The sequence below is a fragment of the Hyla sarda genome, chromosome 6 (genome assembly GCF_029499605.1).
Source record: "Hyla sarda isolate aHylSar1 chromosome 6, aHylSar1.hap1, whole genome shotgun sequence".
In the NCBI taxonomy this organism is placed as follows: domain Eukaryota; kingdom Metazoa; phylum Chordata; class Amphibia; order Anura; family Hylidae; genus Hyla; species Hyla sarda.
Genome location: NC_079194.1, coordinates 97,179,946 through 97,207,445, shown reverse-complemented (window position 1 = coordinate 97,207,445; position 27,500 = coordinate 97,179,946). Strand labels below are relative to the sequence as shown.

At 42.2% G+C, this 27,500-nt stretch overlaps 1 protein-coding gene across 1 annotated transcript in view; it reads right to left on the bottom strand.

Moving 5' to 3' along the window:
- PTPRG (protein tyrosine phosphatase receptor type G) overlaps positions 1–27,500 on the bottom strand; it is a 530,620-nt gene that overhangs the window by 478,131 nt on the left and 24,989 nt on the right. The gene's annotated exons all lie outside the window — the stretch shown is intronic.

The window sequence follows — 27,500 nt, the reverse complement described above, 5'->3', positions numbered from 1 at the left end:
TGCCCATCTACTCTGCTCATTATGAGCTGTAGCTTGTTGTTAGCTGCTCTTCCCTATAAGCCACTGAGGGTTCCCATAAGACAACTCTCCCCCAATGATGTCTGTGTGCCCTAAAAGAGCATATAGAAAGAAGTGTCAAGGACAACATCCATTAAAAGAGCAAGAAACAAAAAATATCCAATAAAAGCTTAAAAGGGGTACTCCGCCCCAGGACATCTTATCCCCTATCAGAAGGATAGGGGATAAGATGCCAGATCGCGGGGGTCCCATCGCTGGGGACTCCCGGGATCTCGGCTGTTACACCCTGCTGTCATTACTGCACAGAGCAAACTCGCTCTGTGCGTAATGACGGGTGATACAGGGGCCGGAGCATTGTGAAGTCACGGCTCCGCCCCCTCAATACAAGTCTATGGGAGGGAGCGTGAAGACCCCTGCAATCTGACATCTTATCCTTTGGATAGGGGATAAGATGTCCTGGGGCGGAGTACCCCTTTAAAAAGGCAATTATGGTTTATTACAGTATAAATCAAACAAAGGGTTATCTAGTGACTACAGAAAGTAGATGAAGCTTTTGGTCTCTGTGTAGACCTCTAAAAGGATTACTAAAGAAATAAAAAGAATAGAAAATAGAGGTTAAAAAATAAGGCAAAATTACATGTATTAAAAAAAGCAACCGAGTTCTCTTGAAATTAATGAGAGACGTGCATTATGTTCCCTTTTGGAGTCTTTACTGGAGAAATAACTTAAAAAGCAGAGACTAAGTACTACAAGACATAAAATTGTTGTTTCCTCATGAAAAACACAAACAAAACAATCTAGCACTTTTTTCTTTTTTTTTTAAACCCAGATGTCATTATGTAAAAAGTTTTACAAATGTTGCCTTAGAGGGGTTTACCTTGTGACTTTGTTGTACTTAAAGGGGTATTCCAGTGGAAAACTTTTTTCCAATCAAATGGTGTCAGAAAGCTAAACAGATTTGTAAATTTGTGAACTGGCATTTCCTGTTTTTTCCTTCTTTTGCCTACAAATCCCATAATTCCATTTTCCTCACCCCCAAACATCGGCCACCCCACCCATTGAAACATAAGGGAGCTGCATCCATTCAAAAGACCTGTGGTTTTCAATCATGGTGCCTACAGCTGTTGCATTAGTTGCAGATTGATCTCTCTCCCACCAAGCAATCACTCCATCCATTGAAGAAGACCGGCTCCCTGTCATCAGCTGACTAGTGAGTCCGGTCTCTGCCGCATCGCAGCCTTGGAAAAATCTGAGACAACAGTCATTTTGTAAGCTGGTAAAAATAAATTTTGGAGAGAAAAATCACAGAATTGTGAGAAAAATGTCACACACAGGTACAGACACTATATTATGAACTACACTAACTGTACAGCCCCTGTAGCATAGTCAAATAAAAAAAAAAAATCCTGACATACTCCTTTAATTCTATTAAAAACCTTAATCCTTAATACTTAACTCCACTTCCTCTGGAGCATACAGCAGATGATGTTCTTTTCTGTCTGACCACAGTGCTCTCTGCGGACACCTCTGTCATAAACTGTCTTCACAGGTTTTCTATGGGGATTGACCTCTACTCTGGACAGTTCCTGACACAGACCGAGGTGTCAGCAAAGAGCATTGTTGTCAGAATAAAACGAACTACACAACTTCCTCTGGAAGATTTTTTTTTAATCGAAGTAATTTGAAAATCTGTTTAACTTTCTGGAGCCAGGTGATATGAATAAAAAAGGACTTAGGGCGTACCTGTACACCCTAAGCCTGGTCCCGGTGTTAAAAACGGGGTCACACCATGACTCCGCATCACACCGGGTCAGTCCCGGCTGCTAATCATAGCCGGGACCCTGGGCTAACAGCGCGCGGCATCGATCGTTGTGCCGTGTGCCGTTAACCCTTCAGACACGGCGATCAAAGTTGATCACCACATCTGAGAACGAAAGTAGACTGTTCCCGGCAGCTCAGCCGGGCTGATCGGGACATCGCGATGAAAAAAGAAAAAAAAAAAAAAAAAAAAAAATATGTTTGAATCACACGCCTTTTCCCATAAAAAAAAAAAAAAATAAATAAACTGTAAATAAAAACATATGTGGTATCGCTGCATGTGAAAATGTCCGAACTATAAAAATATATCGTAAATTGCATGGTCAATGGCGTGCGTGCAAAAAAATTCCAAAGTCCAAAATAGTGTCTTTTTGGTCACTTTTTATATCATGAAAAAATGAATAAAAAGCGATCAAAACAAAAAAATAGTACCGATAAAAACTTCTGAACACGGCGCAAAAAATGAGTCCTCATACCGGCCCGTACGCGGAAAAAAAGTTATACGGGTTAGAAGAAGAGAATTTTTTACATAAAATTTCCTGCATGTAGTTAGGATTTTGTTCCAATGTATGACAAAATCAAACCTATATAAGTAGGGTATCAATTTAACCGTACGGACCTACAGAATAAAGCTAAGGTGTTATTTTTACCGAAAAATGCACTGCGTAGAAACGGAAGCCCCCAAAAGTTACAAAATGAAATTTTCTGTTCAATTTTGTCGCACAATGATTTTTTTTTTTCTGTTTCGCCATGGATTTTTTGGTAAAAGGACTAAGGTCACTGCAAAGTAGAATTGGTGGCGCAAAAAATAAGCCATCATATGTATTTTTAGGTGCAAAATTGAAAGCGTTATGATTTTTAGAACGTGATTAGGAAAAAATGAAAATGCAAAAACGGAAAAAGGGTGAGTCCTTAAAGGGTTAAAGGCACACCACCTGACTACTGTGGATCAACAGCTCTAGCAGCATATATATGCAGGGGGTTACAAAACTAAATTGGTTAGAGTGTCCAGAAGAGCAGCACAGTGGCTCAGGGGTTAGCATTGTTTCCTTGCAGCAACAGAGCCCTAAGTTCAAACCCCACCAAGAACAACATCTGCAAAGAGCTTTGACATTCTCCCAGTGTTTGTATGGGTGAACAGAATTTACAAAAATACATACTTGGAATTCAGATGGTTTGCTAAGAACCTCCATTTTTTTTCTAACATGCTTGACTCTTGACCCTCACGTGGCACTTGACTACTAATGTCTAAAGACCATAGGATTCCCGCTAAAGATCATTGATACTTCCCACCATGATGGCAGCAAAGAACAGGCATCAAGATTTGACACGTTACACAAGTAGATTTGTTATTTTAAAACATTTTAAACTTTAATAGAAAAAGTAAAGCTTGAAAATCACCCGTGTGTACTATAAGCCTGTGGGCACTGCTATATTGTGCCTCACCGAGGAACCATATTCTCTCCTACTGAAAATTTTTCTTCAGCTGACATGTGAAGGAACAAGCCACAAATATAAAACAGGGAAGTACAACCAGTTACAAGTGCCATATTACAAATCCATAATTTGCCAAAATCTACGAATGCCGGATCCTAAACACCTGTTGCACTTTTGTCATTGTTGAGGAAGGTTTATGGTGGGTTCACGGAGCCGGACGTCAGACAAACATGAACCCAGCCGTACAAGGCCCCTATTTTTGACACCTTATGTAGAGGGAAGTGCACTACAATAATTATATATTGCACTATAAAATTATCTACAAGACATGACCTTGCAGTACATAAAACCGCACAACAGTCTTTAGTAGAATTTATTCAGAGACATTAACGAAAGTCTGTAGAATCTGAACAAAGAAAGTAGCAATTTACACCGCGCACCTGGCAATGTGTTAAATCTGTCTGGGTTTTTAGTTTACAGATGTTACATTCTGTTTCCTTGTTTCTAGTGATGTATTATCTAGATCAACACAGATTACCATGCAACGGAGGGAACATTCAGCCGTTTTGCAGAGTTTAAGTATGCCCGTGTTCGGTTACAATTCATATATAGGTTATGTCAGTTTATCTTGGCCTTTCTGCTAAAGGTTTGTGGTCGGTATTGGGTTATTAAAGGCTTATGATCTAACCCTTCTATAAATACACACACTGACAGACAGATGACATGGGAGGAGTATAGTCATCCAACTTCCCATTTAATGGGGTACTCCGGTGGAAATTATATATATATTTTTTTTAAATCAACTAGTGCCAGAAAGTTAAACAGATTTGTAAATTACTTCTATTAAACAAATCTTAATCCTTTCAGTACTTATTAGCTGCTGAATACAACAGAGGAAATGCTTTTCTTTTTGGAACACAGAGCTCTCTGCTGACATCACGAGCACAGAGCTCTCTGCTGACACCTCAGTCCATTTTAGGAACTGTCCAGAGCAGCATGTTTTCTATGGGGGATTTTCTCCTACTCTGTCCATTTTAAGAACCGTCCAGAGATGTCAGCAGAGAGCACTGTGCTCCTGATGTCAGCAGAGAGCTCTGTGTTTCAAAAAGAAAATAAATTTCCTCTGTAGTATTCAGCAGCTAATAAGTACTGGAAGGGTTAAGATTTTTTAATAGAAGTAATTCACAAATCTGTTTAACTTTCTGGCACCAGTTGATTAAAAAAAAAAAAAAAAAAAGGTTTTTCCACCAGAGTACCCCTTTAACATCAGTATCAGAGCTCAAAACTATGTAAACATTTAGCGATAGATAGAGAATATATATATATATATATATATATATATATATATATATATATATACACACACATATATATACATACATATTATATATATATATATATATACACATACATATACATATATACACACACACACATATCTCTATCTAGCTATCTCCCCCAATGACCTCCACCCCCTTCATTGACCATTTTCCCTGAACCCACCTCCTGAGTAGTCAAAGACTAGCTACTATTATACACTCGAAGGCCATGTTCAAATGTCCACATCTAAATTTCCGTTCTGTGAATCCAATGGGATTCTGTTATCCACGGCAGATGTTTCCTGCACGGAAATTCCGTTTTCTGAGTCCACAGAAAGAATGAATCTGCAGACACCTCCCGGAATGCAAAGCAGTCTATGAGACTGTGCATTCCTGTGCGCTCTCAGTGCCGGCATGTTATGCCGGCAACGGCAAGATCTTCGGTGAGGACATTCCAGCATGTGAACATAGCCTTAGGTCATGTTCACACAGCAGAATTTAACAGGAATATTCAACTAGGAATCTTCGCTGCAGCAGAGTCCCATTGCTTGCTGCTTACTTTTGCTTACTGTGCTCATGGCAAAATTTGACGTGGAAACCCCCAACCTGGTGTCCGCAGGACCATTAATCCTGTTCAACATTTCTGTGAATTGCGCTCGGAAATGCATCGCTGTCTACAAAAAAAAAATAAAAAAAATAAAAGAAGACGCTGCGGTACTAGGGCCGCCAGAAAAAGCAAATGTGCGGGAAGACCTAGCCACCGGCCAAATTCAGCTCAAATTCTGTTGCAGCAGTAATGCTGGGCGGCATACCAGTTGATACCGAATACCGAAATTTTTGTGCTGCACGATATGAATTTTTCCCATAACGCAATACCGGTTGGGCCCCTCGGGAATTAATGAATCAACCTAACGCTGCACTGTCCCCACATCGGGGAACTAATCATGTGACCCGCGAGCGCTGTTCTGCTCTCCCCACCCCCAATTAATCAGCCCAGGGCTGCGCTGCGCTGTCCCCATCGGGGTACTACTCACGTCACCCTCCTCGTCCTCCTGTTTGTTGCGGACCGCCGGTGCTGACACTATACTGTACGCTGTATCCCTATTCCCAGGCTGCAAAAGAAAAACAAAAACTTTAACTCGCCTTCCCCCGTTGGTCCGGACCTGCTTCCTGGGGACGGGAACGTTGGAGAGCTGTCAGCCTAACACCGGCCGCAGCAATGTTCCGCCTCATCCGGTGATAGGCTTAGCCCACTGTCATGTAAGAAGCCGGCTTCTTACATGACACTGGGCTCAGCCTATCACCAGCCGAGGCGGAGCATCGCTGCGGCCGGTGATAGGCTGACGGCTCTCAGATGTTCCCGTCCCCAGGAAGAGCGTGAGGCAGATGTAGGAAGGTGCGTTAAAGTTTATTTTGTTTATCTTTTGCAGCCTGGGCATAGGGATACAGCGTACAGTATAGTGACAGCTCCGGCGGTCCGCAACAAACAGGAGGACGAGGAGGGCAGTGCCTGTGGATGACGTGAGTAGTACCCCGCTGGGGGGGGGGTAAGAGATACCGTACTATACTGTGGAACTGCCATAAGTTACAAAGATACCATGGTAAACATATTTGGTCATTCCACCCAGCTTTATGCAGCAGAATCCCAGAGCTTTCAATAGAATTCTGCTGCAATGTGTACAAGGCGGAATTTTTGAGGCAGAAACAGCTACTGCGGAAATCTTGATTCCAGCCTCAGCCAAAAGAAAAAAAACGGCGATTCTTTCGGCAAAATCTCCTCGGAAAAATGCATCGCCATCTATGGAGACTACGCACTTTTAAAGGATTCTAGCGCCAGCATATTCTATCTGTGCCCATTCTCTGCAGAATGTAAGCCTGGAAATTTTCCAAGGCATACATTTCGCTGTTTGTACATACCCTAAGGCAGTGCTTCCTAACCAGGGTGCCTCCAGCTGTTGCAAAACTACAACTCCCAGCATGCCCGGACAGCCAACAGCTGGAGGCCCCCTGGTTGGGAAGAGCTGCTCTAAGGCTTGGTTCAAACTACAGAATTTCCGACTGGAAATTCACACTGATATTCCCGAAGCAGTGTCAATGGGATTCCACTGCACATGATGAAATTTCAATGGAAGAAGGAATAATCTTGCTCATTCCTTCTGTAAAATACACTGCCGTCTACGGGGCTGGCAATGTTATCAAGGTCCTTGCGTTAACTAACTAATTGGGGGAAAATATTCTATTCTCATAAAAATAAACACTTCTACACTTATGTAGAAATAAAATATTTTCTATACCCCGGTTGGACACGGTTACTACCTTCTAGACATGTTGCGTGTAATTGAGCGATTCCTGGTTTTCGGGAACCTTGAAAATTGAGTGGTGTGGGTAAAGCCGATGAAAATGTTACGTTATTTCTCACCCCTCCCCCCCCACACACACAAAAAAAAGGCGATGGAAATGGTGCATCATCCACAAATCGCCCCCCCCCCCCCCCCCACCAATATTTGTTGATGGCTCATCACCCACTTTTCCCAGACGTTATAAAAACTAACTATAGATTCTAATAAGCCATGCAGTAACCCAGCAGGAAGAACCTGTATAGTACCGCTATCATACAGCTGTTCGAGCTATTTCTGGGCCGTTTAATGATTACAGAGGCATGTGGTTTATCTCTGCTTTTTTCACAAACACCTCTACATTTCACAAACCAGTTAGATTAGTAGGTGGGACACATCAGGCGGTAACAGTGTTAATAGGCAGCAGCCAGTTGTGCTGAAAAAGATTTTAGATCAGCCGAATCTTCAGGAGGCCTTGAATATTTGTGTACAAAATAAACCACATGCCATCCTCTGTAGGTCGGATTCTAGGTGTAACGCTACTGTGGGCTGTATGTGTCAAAAATGGTGGCAAGCAATCTGAGAAGAGTAAAAAAAAAAATAAAAAAAATAAAAAAATAAAATAAAATAAAAAAAGCTTGTGTTCACTTAAAAAAAAATTAGAATTTTTTTTATATTTTTTTTAAAGAAATAAAAATAATAATAATTATTTTTTATTATTATTTAATAGTAAAAGGGGTATTCCGGCCTTAGACATCTTATCACCTATCCAAAGGATAGGGAATAAGATGACTGATCTCAGTGCGGCCCCTAGCATTCTGTGCCAGGCGCATCTCCCGAGACAGATGTTATGTCACGGCCAAGCCCCTCGTGAATGCTGGGGGCTGCATGGAGATCGCGGGGGTTCCAGCAGCGAGAACCCCGTGATTAGACATCTTATCCTTTGGATAGGGGATAAGATTTCTAAGGCCGGAATACCCCTTTAAAGAATTATAATAAAGGAAAAAAAATTTAAATTAAAAAAACATGCATACAATACAGAATATCCTTTTTAGATGGCATTCTTTGACCGAAACCAACGCACATGAATCTTCCAGATCCCAAAAAATTTTTGAGAAAGGTTGGGTTTGTTTAAAAGGAACCTGCCGTGATGAAATTCAGTCTACCGTAATTTGCAGGTGTCATTTTATATAGAGCAGGAGGGGCTAAGCAGATGGATATGTAGCTTTGTGGGAAACGTTCCAGAATAACTTATTCATGTAAACCTCTACCCATTGTGGGTCAAGTAGTCATGTAGAGGTCCTACTCAGTAATTTACAGTGCTCCTTATATAGGTACTAGAGATGAGCGAAGTTACAGTGATTCGATTAGTCACAAACTTCTCGGCTCGGCAGTTGCTGACTTTAGCCGGCATAAATTGGCTCAGCTTTCAGGTGCTCCGGTGGGCTAGAAAAAGGTAGATACAGTCCTAGGCGAGAGTCTCCAGCCCAACGGAGCACCTGAAAGCTGAACTAATTTATGCAGGCTAAAGTCAGTAACCGCCGAGCCGAGAAGTCCGTGACAAATCGAATCACTGTAACTTCGCTCATCTCTAATAGATACTTCTACATAAAATGTTGTGGCTCACTGAAAAGGGCCTCCCATTTGACTACTTAGCCCAGAATGAGCAGAGATTTACATGTCGAAATAAAAATGTATCCTGGAACTTTTCCCCAAAAACTATGGCCCTGATTTACTATTGTAAACCCAACCTGTTTTGTCGGGTTGTGCCCCAGAATTTGTGCCAAAAATTGTGTTTGCGCTAAAAAAGTTAATAAAAACAAAGTAAAAAAAACCAGACCAACTTTTCATTTTACATAGAAAACCAGGAAAAGGGGAGTGGCCACTTGAAAAAGAGACGTGGTTGCCAAAAAGGAGACTTCCAACATATTTACTAAAGCTTCCATAGAAAATGTGGCGAATTTGAGCTCTGGAAAATCCCAAAGCTCAGAGCAGTTGAGAAAACACACACGGGTACATCTATCAAAACCTGTCCAGTTGTCCATAGCAACCAAGAAGATTGCTTATTTCATTTTGCAGAGGCCTTGTTAAAAATTAAAGAAGCGCACCAATTGGTTGCTATGGGCAACTTTTCTTCTGACAGGTTTTGATAAATCTCCCCTGCTGTGATTGCAGGTTCAAAAGGCATAGTCTTTACGCTCTAAGAAAAAAATATGTTAATCAATAGTGAAATGTCTACATAAGACCATTCCTTGTCTAGATCAGATTTCCCTTATAGTAGGCAGACCTTTAGTCATTGATTACATAGACTGAAAAAAGAAAAAAAAAAAACGCATTTTTGTTTAATTTATCTTTTTTTTGTTACCACAACTGGTATTTGGTCATAACATGAAATTTATGTTGCAAGCATCGGAACAGCAACTCAACTTAATGCATCAAACAATTCACAGAAACGTATAGAGGTCTACAGGAAATCTATATTTACGCCTCCTCCCATAGACCTGAATTGAGGGGGTGTGGCGTGGCGTTACGTCTCGTCTCCAGTCTCCGAAACATGGAAGTTTAACACTGGAGACACAGCCCCGCATACAATGCAGGTGCTGAAGGGAGATCGCGGGGGGGTCTCAGCAGAGGGCCCCCACAGCGATCAGACATTTTATTCCCTATCCTCTGGATAGGGGATAAAAGCTTAGATCCCGGAGTACCCCTTTAAAGCCAAGCTTAGATCCCGGAATACCCCTTTAAAGCCCATAGACTTCTATGGGATTATGCACTTTCAATAACACTTCTGAATTCAGAAGTGTGACTGGGAATGCAGAATCCCATAGAAGTCTATGGGCTTTAATATGTGGTGGAATTCCACAAGCGTAGATTCTGCCATGTGAATAGACCCTAAGTGTCCAGTCTTTTTTTTTAATGACAGCATTGCAAGAAAAATAGGACTACTCATTCCAATGAAAGGATGGTCTGAAATAAATTTATTGGCACGAAACAACGTGTTTTTTTGTCTGTAATAGACCCTTTGGCCGATACGCACTAACCTAAGAAATTGTATGTTACAGACTGCTGCAAATCATGGGATTTCAGGTATTTTTTTTTAACTTGCAATGTGAAAAAAAAAAAAAAAAAAAAAAAAAAAAAAAAAAAAAACACATTTATGCTAGGTTTCTACCCAGGTTTTTTTTTTTTTTTTTTTTTTTTTTAACACACACACACACACACACACACACACACACACACACTAAAAGTATGTTTAATTTCTCCCTATTTTGGCCACCTCTAACTTTTCCATTTTTCTGTACATGGGGCTGTATGAGGGCTAATTTTTTGTGCCATGACCTGTAGTTTAGTACCACTTTTGTATATGTGCGACTTTTTAATCACCTTATTTTAGGGAAGGGATATGACTAGGCGAAAAGGGGTGATTTCAATTTTTAATTGGGGGGGGGGGGGCGCTTTTTCACATTTTTTTTTCTTCTCTTTCTATGTCCCCATCGAGGACTAGTGATAGCAATCAGATTACCAATACTGTTCAGTGCTATACATAGGAAGGCAGATCAGAGTACCCTGCAAGAGCAGCGGAGGCAGGTGAGGGGACCTACACTGATGTCCAACTTCACCACTGCTCGGGTCATTTACAGGACGTAAATGTACATCCTAGTGCGGGAAGTACCAGTGCATCAGGACGTACATTTATCGTTAAGGAGTTAAAACCCAGACAAGAAGGAGGGGAGGAAAAAAAAAAAAAAAAAAAGACAAAAAAACAAACACACACACACAGTACAAAAGTGTGTTCTTAAATAAATAAGTTAAGTAAGTAAGTAACAAAAAATAAATAAGACAATAAAAGAAAAAGAAAGAAAAAAGGTGACAAAAAATGTTTCTTGAACAACTGGCTGATAAAAATGGGAAAAATGGGTTGCATTGCTATAAGAAAAAAAAAAAAATGTTAGATCTTCGGTATCTTTTTCAAAACAAAAGATATCCAGAGTGTATTCATATGAGCAGCCCGCGCCGCTTTTATTGTTGGAGACATACATTTTATGTGATAGACCTCACAGCAGGAGCAAAACAATGACTGACCATTATAAATCCATTTGGGCTACATCATTATCAGTTCAGACTGTAACCAAATCCCATTTTCCCTTTGCAAATTCAATTCCCATCAATAACCCAAATACATCACTGGCTGCTCATGTTTGCAACCTCATTTTTTACATAAAAACAGAAAGATTACTGCCAACACAGAGCAGCCGAGCTCGGCAATTTCAATTCCTAACACATGTGCTTCAAGGGACGGAAGGAGGCGGAAAAAAAAAATACAACACAAAGTAAGAAAAATGCAAATGAAGGTGTCGTTATCGGCTGAAGATTACCCTGGTGACACAATGGGATATTAGATCTCGAGTCACGTTCTTTTAAGATAAATAAAATCTTCATGCTCCATCTTTATTCTATTTCATCCTGATATTGCTACTGTGGGGCTGCAGATTTGGTGTACTGTATTAAGAGGATTTATTACCCATTATAAAGAATGTGATCCGCTGTTTATGTCATAGGTCTATCATCCTTCTGTAATTTGGATGTTTAAAACTGCAGTACTGCTTTTAACCACAATGGTCAGCAATTTTAGAGATTGAAACAGCGCCCCCAGCGATTTTGATAACCCGTAAGCTCCTTCCACAGTTCCTTAATGTATGGCGATCTACTACCAGATCTTTAATTCAGGCAGGGTCTCAAAACTGCAAAACTACAACTCCTAGCATGCCTGGACAGCCAACAGAGTTGTAGTTTATAAAATGTGACACACGTTCTATATGGTAAAATCTAATGACATGTTCCCTTTAAAGGGGTACTCCGGCCCTAGACATCTTATCCCCTATCCCTAGTCTGATCGCTGGGTCCCGCCACTGGGGACCCCCACGATCTCAGACATCCAGTGCACATAGTGAACTTCGCTCTGTGCCAGATGACTGGTGATGCGGAGGCTTGGGATGTCACGGTCACACCCCGCTCTTGACATCACAGCCATGCCCCCTCAATGCAAGCCCTCATAGACTTGAATTGAGGTGGTGTGGCCGTGATGTCACGAGCCTCCGGCGCTGCACATAATGCTCTAAATGAACACCAGATGCAGGAGGGCGATCGCAGGGGTCCCCCATGATCAGACATCTTATCCCCTATCCTTTGGATAGGGCATAATAAGATGTCTAGCGGCAGAGTACCCCTTTAAGGTTAATATGAGAGGACAATCAACCAACTACTGTAATACCAACAAGATGGAGCCCAGCCACTACCAAACTAAACTGTAACCTTATCCCTGCAGCGCCCCTAGAGACAGAAATTAATATTGCTTGTTAAGAATTTGCATTCTCAGTATTAAACTGCATTCCAGGATTTGTTTGTTTGTCTTCCGATAAGACAAAAACTTACAAAGATTATCAGAGGTTTTTCATGAAGGTCTTTATGTTCCAAAGCTTGAATACCAAGTTACCATTATATAAGAACAGAGGGAGATTTAGCAAAACCTGGGCAGAGGAAAAGTGGTGCAGTTGGCCATAGCAACCAGATTAAGGCTACTTTCACACTGCCATTGCTCTACCCGTTGAGAACGGCCATCAAAGGCCGTTCTCTTTAATGGCTGTACTTTTAACGGAGCACAACGGCAAACAATGGGTCCCAGTGGCTCCCATTTACTATTATGGGGGGCCACCGGGCGCCGTTATGAATAGTGGGAGAAAAAGACAGCACATGCTGAAATTTTTCTCCCACTATTCTGCAGCAGCCATCACACTGCTGAGTACCAACAGCAGTGTGAAAGGGGCCTAAGTCTAATTATAAAGTAGGCCTCTGACTGGTTGCTTTAGACAAGTGTGCCACTTTTCCTCTGCACAACATCTGATAGATCTCCACAAAATTCCTTTTTTTTTTTTTTTTTTTTTTTTTTTTTAAATAGTTTCTACCCTTCCACCGCAGTAATTTTTTTACTCGAGGTATCAAACACGTTCCTGATTATAAATAGCGGCTTTTTGCACGCGGGTTCCATGAGAGCCATTAACTCAGACTTTATCTATGTAAATGTGTTTCTTCCTGCATTGTATCTCAGGCAATTTTATCCCAAGATAAATGCGGTCCTCTAAACTGTGATTTCTTCCCAGAGCAATCCATTTCCTCAGCTGGGAATGTAGATACAGAGTAAGCAGTTCATTTTCTGATGAAAATCTTTATAAAAGGCAGGAGATCTTATGGGAGTGCGGAGGGCTCTGAAATTCCATATGGGCGACTTACTAGAAGAGCTTTCCTACCCGGCCAGTCTCAGCCATTGTTACCTTATATATACTCGGTCTACATAATATGAAATGAAACCCAGCTGCTTCAGAGAATATTTTCACAAACAAAGTCGAGTCGCTGTGTCAATATAAATTATAAAAAACAAAATAAAATCTGGAATATAAGAGACAAACAGCAGTGGCCAACTGTGCCCATTATATTGCTGCTGAAACGCACAAGAAAATCTCACGTTGCTAAAATGGATTAGAAGTGTATCGGTACATGCATATGGAACAAGGCAAGATATCTCTGCCAATATTTCTAATAACTCCAAAAATGGCGCTATCCCATATAAAAGTAACAATGACTGGTATGGTGAACACAGTCGTACTTTATTAAAAAGACAAACAACGGGTGACATCCATGAGCAACTCTCATGGAGGTCTCAATTGCTCATGGATGTCACCCGTTGTTTGTCTTGTTAATAAAGTATGACTGTGTTCACCATACCAGTCATTGTTACTTTTATATGGGATAGCGCCATTTTTGGAGTTTTTTTCCTTGCAACTTTACATTACTGGAAAGTTGCTACGGATTCCAGTCAAGCTCCTACGGCTGGCAATCCCTGATATACCCCAGGTATAGGGGTGATTTGCCTATTGTCTAATCCTACCAGGTGAGAGTCCATAATCCCGAAGCTCACCCCAATTCCCTAGCACTCGCAGGATTACACGTGGCACTGTCGTCCTTCCCTTTTTCTTTTATCTCCTTTATATAATATTTCTAATAAACACCACAATAAGCGTTACAACTATGTAAACTGGACCGAGACTAGATGAAGACAAACTTTACCACACTGCATACTAGACCAATTTCAAGAAGAGACTGTTTGTGTTCAATTTTAAATGTGGACTAGGACTATATTATGGAATGGTCCGCCATTGGGCCCTATAGAAAAACCGCTCATCTCTGAGCACCACGGTATATCTCACCAACAGAAATTATACAAAAACATAAAATAAAATGTATACAATAAAAATGATTCAGGCAGAAAATAGCCACATGGGCTCCTTCAACCACTGGAGGTAGTAAACATAGGCTATGTCTGCTTTAGCCTGTCTAGCATCCGCTAATGTAAAAAAAAAAGAAAAAAAAAATTAAAGGGCCTAAATCATTGTCAATAAGGTTCAAAGAAAGACAGAACATTTGCTGCTCAAGATTTTTTAAGATCACTTTTTTAAAATTATTTCAGAAATACATGTTAGGCTTTTACCACAGCATATTTTTCACGCTTAACGCTGGAAGGAAATCTGTCATTAGGGTCACCTGCACTAACCTATCGGTACAGACAGATAGTGCAGTTGACCCTGATGATAAACCATAATTACCCATCTCTGCTCCGTGCTCTTGCCATCTTTCACGCTCACCCCATGCTCCAAGTCGGCCCCGGAATGGAAGATACGGAAGAAGATAGCAGGAAAACACAGATCAGGACAAGTATGGTAATCCTCAGTGTCACCTGCACTGTGTGTCTGTACCAACAGGTTAGCGCAGGTGATAGATTTTCTTTAAAGAAAACCATAGATATGCAACATACACGTCTTCTCGTATAATAAAGACTTAAAAACACACCCCTTCATGACCATGCATCCAAATGCACCTAACAAAGCTTTTCACATTGACAGTTGTAGTTAACATTAACAATCATGGCAAGAAAAATTTGAGCATTCAGTAGTCTTGCGTAGGCCACAGCACAGCATTACATGGGTTAAACTGTAACCACACAAAAACTATAGACCTAAAAAAAATGTTTCAAGATTCCAACGCAAAGTTGTCCTGTCAATCAAACATTGAGAATCTGCCACAAAAACGGCGTCTCCTCAGAGAAGATATTCGATGAGAGGACGAGACTCGACGAGGGAAGATGAACTGATACAATGAGTGACATCTGATGTCTCCGAGAGCCTTTTAATAAGGTCACAACACATCCTGCTGTTCGGCTAGGGGCCTATATTTGTGCTATCAGCATTCTGCGCACATCACAGGACATGCTGAAAGTGACGGAGAGCTTTGCTGCTGTCAATATCAAGCAGTTATCTTTCAAGGCCTCCTCAGATGACAATGTTATTCTATCATCAAAATAAGTTTGTCAGCTCGTAAAATATGGATGGTATACACCCTTGTGTATTTATGTTAAAGACCGTAGCAGTAGGAAGAGGAACTTGCCTGCTACACATAACAATCAGACAGTAACACATATAGGATAGTACAAGAGGCTAAGATGTGATCTCTTTAAAAGACAATGCCTAAAGGCTTACACATAGCGACCCCGATTTATTATTGCAAACCTGACCTCTTGTTGAGTTGTGCGCCAACAAAGTGACGCGTTTTGACCACACAAGGAGGCCTTAGTCATACCTAAGGTATGGCTAAGGCCTTCATGTGAGGCCGAAACGAATCAATCACTTTGTTGAATCCGGTGTGATGTCTTCCTTGGCTATGCAATAAAAGTGCTGTTCCTAAGTCTGGCGCTGGACAATCCCTCTTTTTGCACATATAGGAATAATAGTACAAATCCTGGAGGACCAAAGAAACCAGCATTATACTAACACATTTAGGATAAGTACCCCAGTAATACCCAATTTACATTTTAGACATGGCGTCATTGTACGTGCTTTCCTTTAAGATAAACTCACATTACACAGAAATCCAATGCAAAAGCTGACGTGCAGGAGAACCCCAGCAGAAGCAGTAGTATCCAATGAAGTGACATGCTACTCATTTCCATGGCAAACTTTTTCATGGTACAGAAAAATAAAACAATTTTTGGAAGTCATGTCAATTTTACCTAACCATAAAGACTAATATGACAATCCCATGCACATGCATGGAATTTTAATACAGACATTACAATGAAATTGTTATATGTAGATTCAAGTCTTTTTCTTGGAGTTTACATATTTTACAGGGTGTAAGGGGAGTGTCCTTGTCCTGTGGTTGTATTTATTGTCTAATTTTCAAAAACATTTTGGGGAAAAAAATAACACAAACAGGGACACTGCTTTTTATAGATTTGTGGAAGCTAACCATACTCAAAAGAGATATCAAATCCAGTATGGCCTGCATGTTGGAAAAGGCAGTCCAGTGTGCATCTGGCACAATGTTTGCAATCCTTGAACAGCAGTTTGAGGGTGCATATTGTTGTGCGAGATGTGTGAGAGTTGTTCATTTGGAAGCCCAGATCCTGGATCTAGGGGAGCAACTGGCAAAACAGAGGCATTGACAACTTTGAGGAGTCTTCTGCTCACTGAGCAAGTACTCTCTGGGGTAGAGGTGGGGTAGGATAGTGGGACAGAGGCTGAGGACAGTCAGGCAGCTAGCAGGGTTACAGTTAGAAAACGGAGTAGAGGGAAAAGTGTCAGGTAGGCTAGTCCTGATCTGGCACACCCCAACAAGTTTGCCCGGTTGGCGGATGAGGGGGGGAATGCCATTTCAGACATAGCAGAACTGCAGCAGGACTCTGCCTCTGACCGTCAGGGGGATGTCTGCTCCAGAAAGGAGTGAGGGAGGAGTGCAGGGCAGGCCAGACAGGTACTGGTAGTGGGGTACTCTATTAGGGGGATAGACAGGGCGATCTGTCACAAAGCCTGGGGTCGCAAAACAGTGTGTTGTCTTCCTGGCACTCGAGTTCGGCACATCGCGGATCGGGTTGACAGGTTGCTGGGTGGGGCTGGATTAGATCCAGTAGTCATGGTACATATTTGCACCAATGACAAAGTAAGAGGTAGGTAGAGAGTCCTTAAAAATGATTTCAGGGACTTAGGCTGCAAGCTTTAGGCAAGGACCTCCAAGGTAATATTTTCTGAAATATTACCTGTACCACGAGCCACACCAAAGAGGCAGCAGGAAATCAGGGAGGTAAACAAGTGGCTCAGAAGCTGGTGTAGGAAGTAGGGTTTGGGTTCATGGAGAACTGGGCCGACTTCGCTGTCTGATACCAGGTCTAGGGACGGGCTGCACCTCAATGGGGAGGGTGCAGCCATGCTTAGGGAGAAGATGGCTAGAAGGGTGGAGAAGTGTTTAAACTGGGGACTTGGGGGGGGGGGGGGGGGGGGGAAGGGAACCTACAACATAAAGGGGACAATATAGTAGATAAGAGACGGGGTACTTATTAATGTACCTGGGGGAGGAGAGGAGGGAGGGGTTAGAATATAGTTAATAGGGATAGGAGTCATAGGAAGAAAAAAAATTAAAAATAATACACCTTTGAATTGCATGTTGACTAATGCCAGAAGTCTGACCAATAAAACAGAGGAACTGGAGGAGTGGTTGATGTCTGAGGAGGATTATGATAGTGTCGGTATAACAGAGATTTGGTTGGACGATAGCTGTGACTGGGCGGTCAACATACAGGGTTATAGTCTATTCAGGAAGGATCGGACAAAACGGAAAGGGGGAGGAGTTTGTCTTTATGTAAAATCCAGTCTGGAGGCCGCACTGCGGGAGGATATATGGGAGGGAAACGATAATGTGGAGTCATTATGGGTAGAAATATATGGAGATTAAAACTAAAAAATTCTGATACGGGATTGCTATAAGCCAACAAACATAATGGAAGAAACAGAAGATCAATTACTGAGGCAAACAAACAAGAATTACTGAGGCAGCAAAATCAGAATAAATGTGATAATAGGGGATTTTAACTATCCTGATATAAAATGGGAGATTGAGACCTGTGAATCTTGGCGGCGGCGATGACATACGGCTCCCTGGTACAGACTACGGAAGCCGGTGAGTAGTTGCCTAGCAAAATCTGGAGTGCTACAGTTTGGAGACCACTATACAGTGGTCTCTTAACTATAGCCCTCCAAATATTGCAAAATTAAATTACAACTCCCAGCATGCCCAGACAGACGTTTGGGAATGCTGGGATTTGTAGTTTTGAAAGATTTAGAGGGGTACAGTTTGGAGATCACTGTGCAGTGGTCTCTAAACTGTGGCCCTGCAGATGTTGCAAAGCTACAACTCCCAGCATGCCCACACAGTTTGTCTGGGCATGCTGGGATTTGAAGTTTTGCATCATCTGGAAGGCCACAGTTTGGAGATCACTGTGCGGTGGTTTCTAAACCATGGCCCTCTAAATCTTGCAAAACTACAACAACTCTCCCCATGCTGGCGGTTGTAGTTGCGTACCTCCAGCTGTTGTATATCTACATCTCCTAGCGCGCCCTTCGGCGATCAGTCCATGCTGTGAGTTGTAGTTTTGCAACAACTGGAGGCACATTGGTTGGAAAATACGGAGTTAGATAACAGAACCTAACAGAAGGTTTTCCAACCAGTGTGCCTCCAGCTGTTGCAAAAGTACAACTCCCAGCATGCACGGTCTAACAGTGCATGCTGGGAGTTGTAGTTTTCTAACAGCTGGAGGTTTCCCCCCCCCCCCCCCCCCCCACACGTGAATGTACAGGGTACCGTACACGGGAGCGTACCTATACCTCTCCATAGCCGCGGCCACCGTGCAATCCGCTCCCCCCCCCCCCCCAAAGAATACATGCATATCAAAATGCAGGACAGGCCGGCATCAGGGACGCATATATGCCAGGAGGCAGGGCTGGCATGCGAGGCCAGGGAGCAAACGTGCGCATCTTCTGTTCTCCGTGCTCGCTCCCACCTGTCTGACAGGCAGGGAGCGAACGCTGCCTGACTGATTAAGGACCGATTGCCCGGCCGGCATCGGTCTGAATTCAAGCGTGAAGTCATGCCAAGCTGCAGCCGGCCACTAGGAAGGAGACCCCTAGTGGCAGGTTTTCAAATGTAAATTTTTTTATTTTTTTTTTAATTAAAATATTGTATCTATGTTAGAGTTATGTTGTAATACATAAGTACTACAACATAAAAAAATAAAAAAAAAAGTTGATGACAGTGCCCATTTAAGGGGTTAACAAGATTTAAATTTTGGTCAGATGATAAACAGAGAAGATGAAGTTAAAAAAGGTCGGGATCAAGGGTATCTGTGACTACACAGAATGAGAGAGTGCAGTGTAGATGAAATATGTTGCTGTTTGCAAAGATCTATTCATGCATATGTCTTTACATTTGTTGCATAATTTAGCATATAAAACAACTACATGTCACCAGCTATGAAATTATTATGGAAATGAAAGAATGACTGGCAGCACTTGAGAGTAGAAGTGAGAGAAGAAAGAAAAATACATTATCTAGATATTTTATGTGTAAATTAAATTGTATAAGTGGAAAAAACAACAACTTGAATATACAGTCTTATGAGACATTAATTTTCACACCACCAAACAGATAATAGCCCCCGCACCAGTTATTTCTAGAAGTGAAATGCTTCTTCTGAGTGAAACTAACATATTTACCATATAGTTAGAAAGGCCAAAACCACTCGAATGTCATCAGCCATGAAGGTCAGGTGTGCACAAGCAAAAATGACTCCCACATGCCCCGTCAACATCCAAGCAAGAGCAACTGTTTCCAACACTTCATCCCTTATGGCCAAAATAGCCATAAAATACACAGTAATATTGCAATTTAATTAAAATAGTAAAAAAAAATAAAAAAAAAATAAATAAAAAAAAAAGGAAGATGGCAAATTAACCACGTACAAAAAAAAAAAAAAAAAAAAGGAACCATGTGCTACAGAAAAAAAAAAAAGTTACAGGAATCTGCTGTCATTTCTCAAAATGTTCAGAATGCCCGGATGCCAGCCTGTGGATCGGGTATCCCACCCAAATGGAATACAACCCCCCCACCCAACGATCATCCTTCGGATAGGGGATAAAATGTCCAGGGCCGGAGTACCCATTTAATGATTAGGAATTTTATCCGAGAATCCAGCCTGCACATTTCTTGAATCTTTACAGCACAAAATCTTTATGAAACCCATCAAGGCAAAGATTAGACCTTTGACAATTATTTATTTCTTTTAAGTTACATAAAAGTCTTAACATGGGCCAAAAAAAAAAAAAAATAATTATAATTTTAATACATTATAGGCTGCTTTTTAGGCATCTTAGAGAGAGATTCTTTATAGCAAGCCCTATAGACGTAGGCACAATAGTCTTCCTCTATGGAACAGGAAATGTGAGCTTATTATTAGGCTCAGTGGCTAGAATGAAGGCTCCAGTTCTTGTGATGCAACAAGTAGACCACTGAAAGCTAGCATTACTGGAGGAGAAAAAAAAAATAATATTCACAAACAAATTCCACTTCCTAGATCCTTGAATAAGTGTACGCTATACTGTGATTTAGAAGCAGATCTTTCACTGTAAAGCATAAAAAAAAAGGTTTCTAGATGTCTAGAAGTTAATGTCACCTCATAAAGCAGCGGCATGGATGGCACCCGCTCCTGTCTTTCCAATTAGTAAAGTGTTCTCAGGCATTTTATGCCACCATCTAGGACTCTTCAGTAATTGGCAGGGCCGGCCCTTCACGGAGCTACATAAACTTATCAGCCACAACCTCTCCAGTCTTACACAAGATTCTCATTTCAGCTTTTTTTTTTCGTACCAATTCAAGTCCGGAAAGCAACATCTGTTTTCCCAATGCTAAGGATGCACTGCTTCACTAAAAGTATATTAAAGTACAGCATGTTTGTCTTGACACCGTATGACTCTTTGATGAATAATGTAACAAATTTATTTTAGACACCATGGTATAAAAAGCCATGTAAGAAGCCCTTACCATTCTGTACAGCTGCCCCCTTCACCACCATAACTTATGGTTGGGCAATGTATTTTTATATTTTGAAGTTTTTTTTTAGGGGAGTATTTGGGCATTTTTTAGTCACAACAGGGATGATACATGAAGATGGAAACGTTAATGCACCATAATATAGAGGGAAAACATGAAAGGGGAATATCGAGCAATAGGTGAAAGAACTCTTTGCAATATCCTTGATATAGGAGCCTCTCAGATGACCATAGGAGTACGTTTATTGTCAGTATAATGGTTGCAATACCAAGACTTCTTGAGTTGGTACATGATAGGTCTAATAGTCTGGGTATATAATGGCTTTGAACAAATTTTTCTTGTATTACAACTAACGACCAAAAGGCAAAAAAATCTCATGGCTCAACATTGCTTAAAATACTTTACATGTTGGCTTCAAATCTACACGTTCTCTCTCTTCATTCCCCCCCCCCCCCCCCCCCCAAATAGTTATCTGTAGAGATGACAGTACTTTGATTCTGCACGAACCTCGCAGCTCAGCAGTTGCTGACTTTAGCCAACATGAATACGTTTACAGTTTATCAAGAAAGCGCAGATGGCACTGCTACAGCATCCACCGGTTAAAAGATCTCGCTTCGACTCAGCCCATTATGCAATGGTACAACAGTCACTCGCATGGCATATACCGGTGCTCAGTGAGTGTATAGAAGCACTGAGTAAAACAACTTGAAGATGATGGGACCAGCAGAAGTAGCGTGTAGCCGCGAAACGGACGCCATCCCATCTCCTCTCCACCCCCCTCCCCTCCCGACATGTGAAGTGACCTCGTGTGGGAATATATGGAGGTAGCATGAAAAATCGAGTGCGATGAATAAGTTCAGCTTTCAGGTGCTCCGGTGGGCTGGAAAAGGTGGATACAGTCCTAGGAAAGTCTCTTTACATTATCTGGGCTAAAGTCAGCAACCACCAAGCCACAAGGTTCGCTGATCTCTAGTCATCTGGGCAGTAGTGTTCTTGGGGTGTAAATCTCTCATATGTACACATATACACACACACACACACACACACACCAAGTTACATGGACCATAGGAACCTGTAGTCTTAAAAAGTTAATTTAAGGGGTTATCAAAGATTAGAAAGACATAGCTGCTTTCTTTCAAAAACAGTCCAATACCCGTCCTCAAGTTGTATGTGGTATTACAACTCGGCACCATTCACGTCAATAGAACTGAGCCGCAGTACCAAAACACAAACTGGAGATAAGAGTGGCACTTTAGGGAAATGGCAATTATGTTTTTCTAATCATTGAACACCCATTTAAACGTCTATGAGAAAGTCTTCTGAGCATGCTCTGTGACCTGTGACGAGTGTGATCTGTTGTTATCCATGCATTATCTATTAGGTATCACTAGGGCTGGGCGGTATGGCCAAATATGTGTATTGCGGTATTTTTGTAACCTTTGGCAGTTTCACGGTATATAACGGTATTCCCCCCCTCCCCCAAAATTAATTATCAGCCCAGCGCTGTCCCCATCGGGGTACTACTCCCGTCACGCGCAAGCGCTTCCTCCTCGTCTTCCTGATTATTGCGGCCGCCGGCGCCGACACTCTATACTGTGCGGTATCCCTATGCCCGGGCTGCAAAAGGTAAACAAAATAAACGCATGTTCCTACGTTGGCCTTACGCTGGCGACGTGAACGTCTGACAGCCGTCAGCCTATCACCGGTCCCAGCGATGTTCCGCCTCGGCCGGTTATAGGCTGAGCCCACTGTCATGTAAGAAGCCGGCTTCTTACATGACAGTGCCCTCAGCCCATCACCAGCCGAGGCGGAACATCTCTGCGGCCAGTGATAGGCTGACGGCTCTCTGACATTCCATTCCCTAGGAAGCTGACCTGGACCGACGGGGAAGGGGAGTTAAAGTTTATTTTGTTTACCTTTTACAGCCTGGGCATAGGGATACAGTATAGAGCAGTGGTTTGCAATCTACGGAGCTCCAGATGTTGCAAAACTACAACTCCCAGCATGCCCGGACAGCTGTTGGCTGTCCGGGAATGCTGGGAGTTGTCGTTTTGCAACATCTGGAGCTTGAAGACCACTGGTATAGAGTGTCAGCGCCGGTGGCTGCAACAAAACAGGAGGACCAGGAGGGCAGCGCTTGCGGGTGACATGTGAGTAGCTACGCTGGGCTGATAATTGGTGGGGGGGGGGGGGTGAAGCAGAACAGCGCAATGCTGGGCTGATAATTCATTCATTCCTGAGGGGGAGGGGCCAAACCGGTATTGCGGTATGGGTTAAAATTCATATCGTGCAGCAAAAAAATTTCGGTATTTGGTATAAACCGGTATACCGCCCAGCCCTAGGTATCACTCTTATCCTGACTGTGATAATTCAAATCACAGAAGCATAATGGCCCACATTTATCACTGTCTTTAGACTGTTTGTGTCTAGAAAAGGCGCAAAAAAGAAAAAAAAAAAGAAAAAAAAAAAAAAAAAAAGGAGCAAGCAGGGTGTTTTGCCCCTTTTTGTTTAAACATTTCTGATGAACTTGAGTTGCAATCCACAGATTTTGGTAACACACATGATATGGAAGGGTTTTATCAACTGCGCCTTTTGTGAAAAGGAGCAAAAAAATAAAAAAATAAAAAAAAGGCGCAAAGCCACTGAAAAGTCTAAAACTACACAAGCGCAGACATGGTGTAGCTTTTTGGTGTATGTGAAGAGAGAAATTTCAGCGAATGTGACCTGCACAAAAATGCTCTGTAACCATTTAATACATCTGGTTCTCCTACACATTACCAGCACACAAAAAAAGGGTGTAGACAAATGCTCCACTTACACCTACAATGATAAATGTGGGCCAATGTGCCAAAACATAGGAATCATTCGGTCCACCTAGTCTGCCAATATTCTGATTACTAGCAATAATCCTTAGATTTGTGGATTTATTAGACTGATGTATGTTTTTATAACAAAGTGTTTAACATGAAAACCAACAGTACATTTTCTTAAAAGAAGAATATTCAATATGATAAAAGTATTAAGTAACGCAGGGTTATGAAATGCTGAATTTAAGAACAATGCTGTAGCATTTCCACCAATGTCGCTTAAGGTTTCTAAATGGGACATTAGTCTCACAATTGTTGACCGTTTTGCCGATTTTATCCTTTTGACAGTCAGACCTAAAAAGACCCGGGGGGGTATGTGGACTGATTCATCATATGTCCTGTCTGGAAAGTGAGCTGGTTAATGGCTATTGATTTTCTGCTAGCTCTTCAGTGCTGAGCACACATCAGGTGCTTACAGTGAAATGACAGGGGGAAAAAGAAAAAAAAAAAAATGGGAAAAACAATATTTATTCTGAAAGGCAGAACCTGTGGTCACCCCCGCAAAAACTGCTTAAAAAACTGACATCTTATCCCCAGGAACAAAAGGACTGGGAAGTTAAAATCCAACCCCAACACCTGCCATCAGGGATGAGTTGGAAGCCACTATCAGGCTTCCTTCAATACAATTATGGCTATTGGCTACCTAGGAAATTGTCCTTTAACATGTTTGAGATGGATAATTTAGATTGTGAGCTTAAAGGGGTATTACAGAATTTTTTTTTTTTTATTTGACTATGCTACAGGGGCTGTAAAGTTAGTGTAGTTCATAATATAGTGTCTGTACCTGTTTGACGGTTTTCTTACAATTCTTATGCGATTTTCCCTCCAATATTTATTTTTAACAGCATACAAAATGACTGTTGTCTCAGATTTTTCCCAGCTTGCAATGCGGCCGAGACCTGACTCACTAGTCATCTGATGACAGGAAGCCTGTCTGCTTCAATGGATGGAGAGATCAATCTGCAACTACTGCAACAGCTGTAGGTGCCCTGATTGAAAACCACAGGTCTTTTGAATGGATTAACCCCTTAAGGACACAGCCCATTTTCACCTCTAGGACGCAGCCCTTTTTTGCACATCTGACCACTGTCACTTTAAACATTAATAACTCTGGAATGCTTTTACTTATCAATCTGATTCCGAGATTGTTTTTTCGTGACATATTCTACTTTAACATAGTGGTAAATTTTTGTGGTAACTTGCATCCTTTCTTGGTGAAAAATCCCAAAATTTGATTAAAAATTTGAAAATTTTGCATTTTTCTAACTTTGAAGCTCTCTGTTTGTACGGAAAATGGATATTCCAAATATTTTTTGGGGATTCACATATACAATATGTCTACTTTATATTTTCATCATAAAATTGACAAGTGTTTACTTTTGGAAGACACCAGAGGGCTTCAAAGTTCAGCAGCAATTTTACAATTTTTCACAAAATTTTCAAACTCGCTATTTTTCATGGACCAGTTCAGGTTTGAAGTGGATTTGAAGGGTCTTCATATTAGAAATACCCCATAAATGACCCCATTACAAAAACTGCACCCCCCAAAGTATTGACAGAACGTGCATGCTGGGAGTTGTAGTTTTGCAACAGCTGGAGGCACACTGGTTGGAAAATACTGAGTTAGGTAATAGAACCTATTACCTACCTCGGTATTTCCCAACCAGTGTGCCTCCAGCTGTTGCAGAACTACAACTCTCAGCATGTACTGATTGCCAAAGGGAATGCTGGGAGATGTAGTTATGCAACAGCTGGAGGCACGCAAGTACAACTCCCAGCATGCCGAGACAGCCATTTGCTGTTCCTGAATGCTGGGAGTTGTAGTTTTGCAAGATTTAGAGGGGTTCAGGCTGACAGTGGTCTCTAAACTGTGGCCCTCCAGATGTTGCAAAACTACAAATCTCAGCATGCTAAGACAGCAAACTGCTGTCTGAGCATGCTGGGAGTTGTAGTTTTGTAATATCTGGAGGGCTACAGTTTAGAGACCACTGTCAGTGATCTCTAGCCTGAACCCCTCTAAATCTTGCAAAACTACAACTCCCAGCATGCCAACACAGCAAACAGCTGTCAAGGCATGGTGGGAGTTGTAGTTTTGCAACATCTGGAGGGCGACAGTTTAGAGACCACTCTCTAAACTGTCGCCCTGCAGATGTTGCTAGGCAACAGACTCCTGGACACGCGGCGTCATACTCACCTCCACCGCCGCCGTGATCACAGCCGCCGCCATCATCTGGAGCTCCGCCGCCGGGTAAGTGACCGCCGCTGCCGCCGCTACTACACGGTTCCCCCCGCTGTGCCCGGACACCGATGGGCGGGCATAGCGCGGGGAACCGAACTTTAACCCCCCCGCCCCCAGTCTGCTATTGGTCGGCCGCTCCGCCGATCAATAGCAGGGATAGGAGGGGTGGCAACCCTGCCACCTCACTCCTATCTCTTCAAGGGGGATCGAGGGTGTCTTGGACACCCCCGATCCCCCTTATTTTATCTGACTGATCACTGATCACGGCATCTATGGGGTTAATGTTGCCGGGACCGGCGCAAACGCGGCCCCGGCAGCTGCGGTGGGACTCCGGCTGTGATTGACAGCTGAGTCCCACCCGCGATCTCCTGCGCTGCCCGCGGCAGAGCAGGAGATCGCTTGGACGTATGCATACGTCCATTTGCGCGAATGCGTAATTCGCCTGGACGTATGCATACGTCCAATAGCGGGAAGGGGTTAAAGCTAATTTATATTTCAATAGGTGGGGTGGCTGATGTGAGAGAGGGAGGAAAATGGAATTGTGGGATTTGCAGTTAAAAAAAAAAAAAAAAAAAAAAAAAAAAAGGTCAAACAAGAAATACCAGTTCACAAAAAGCTAGCCACAGTGTTCTGGTAATCTCACACCATAGCCATTTAGCCCCAAGACAAGCGCAGATCCTTCCTAAGCATCACCATTACTGTCTGCCAGGTACGTACTAAAATCACCTTATGGTGGATAACCACTTTAATAGGGAACTAAAAGGTGACCACACATTAAATAGAAGCGAATGCACATTTTAGTCACAAATTTGCTGTTAACCCCTTATCGGACATAAATGTACTTCATGGTGGTACTTAACGCACCATGACGTACATATACGTCATGAACATGACCGTAAGCACTGGACCAGTGCTTCAGTCATGTGCGACAGGCCCCGGCTGCTATCAGCAGCTGGGGGCCCTCCAGTAATGGCGGATATCAGCGATCGCGCCGATGTCTGCCATTAACCCCTCAGGTGCCGTGATCAATATAGATCACGGCCTCTGCAGCAGTGCAGCAATTAATATGGATGATCGGATCGCCCGAAGCACTGCCGCAGGGATCTCATCTCATCTGTAATAGACGGATGTCCCCTCACCTGCCTCCAGCCGTCTCCTGGGGTCTTCTGCTCTGGTCCGAGATCAAGCAGACCAGAGCAGAAGATCGCTGATAATACTGATCAGTGCTATGCCCTATGCATAGCACTGAACAGTATTAGAAATGAAGTGATTGCGACAAATAGTCCCCCTATTAAAGTGTGTGTGGGGGGGGGGGGAATGAAAAATACCCTTCCCCAATTAAGGTAAAATGTAAATTTTTTCCCATTTTATCCCCAAAAGGTGTAAAAAAAAATAAATAAATAAATAAAAAAGTAAATAAATTGGTACTGCCGCGTGCGTAAGTGTCCGAACTAATATATTGTTAACTATCTCATATGGT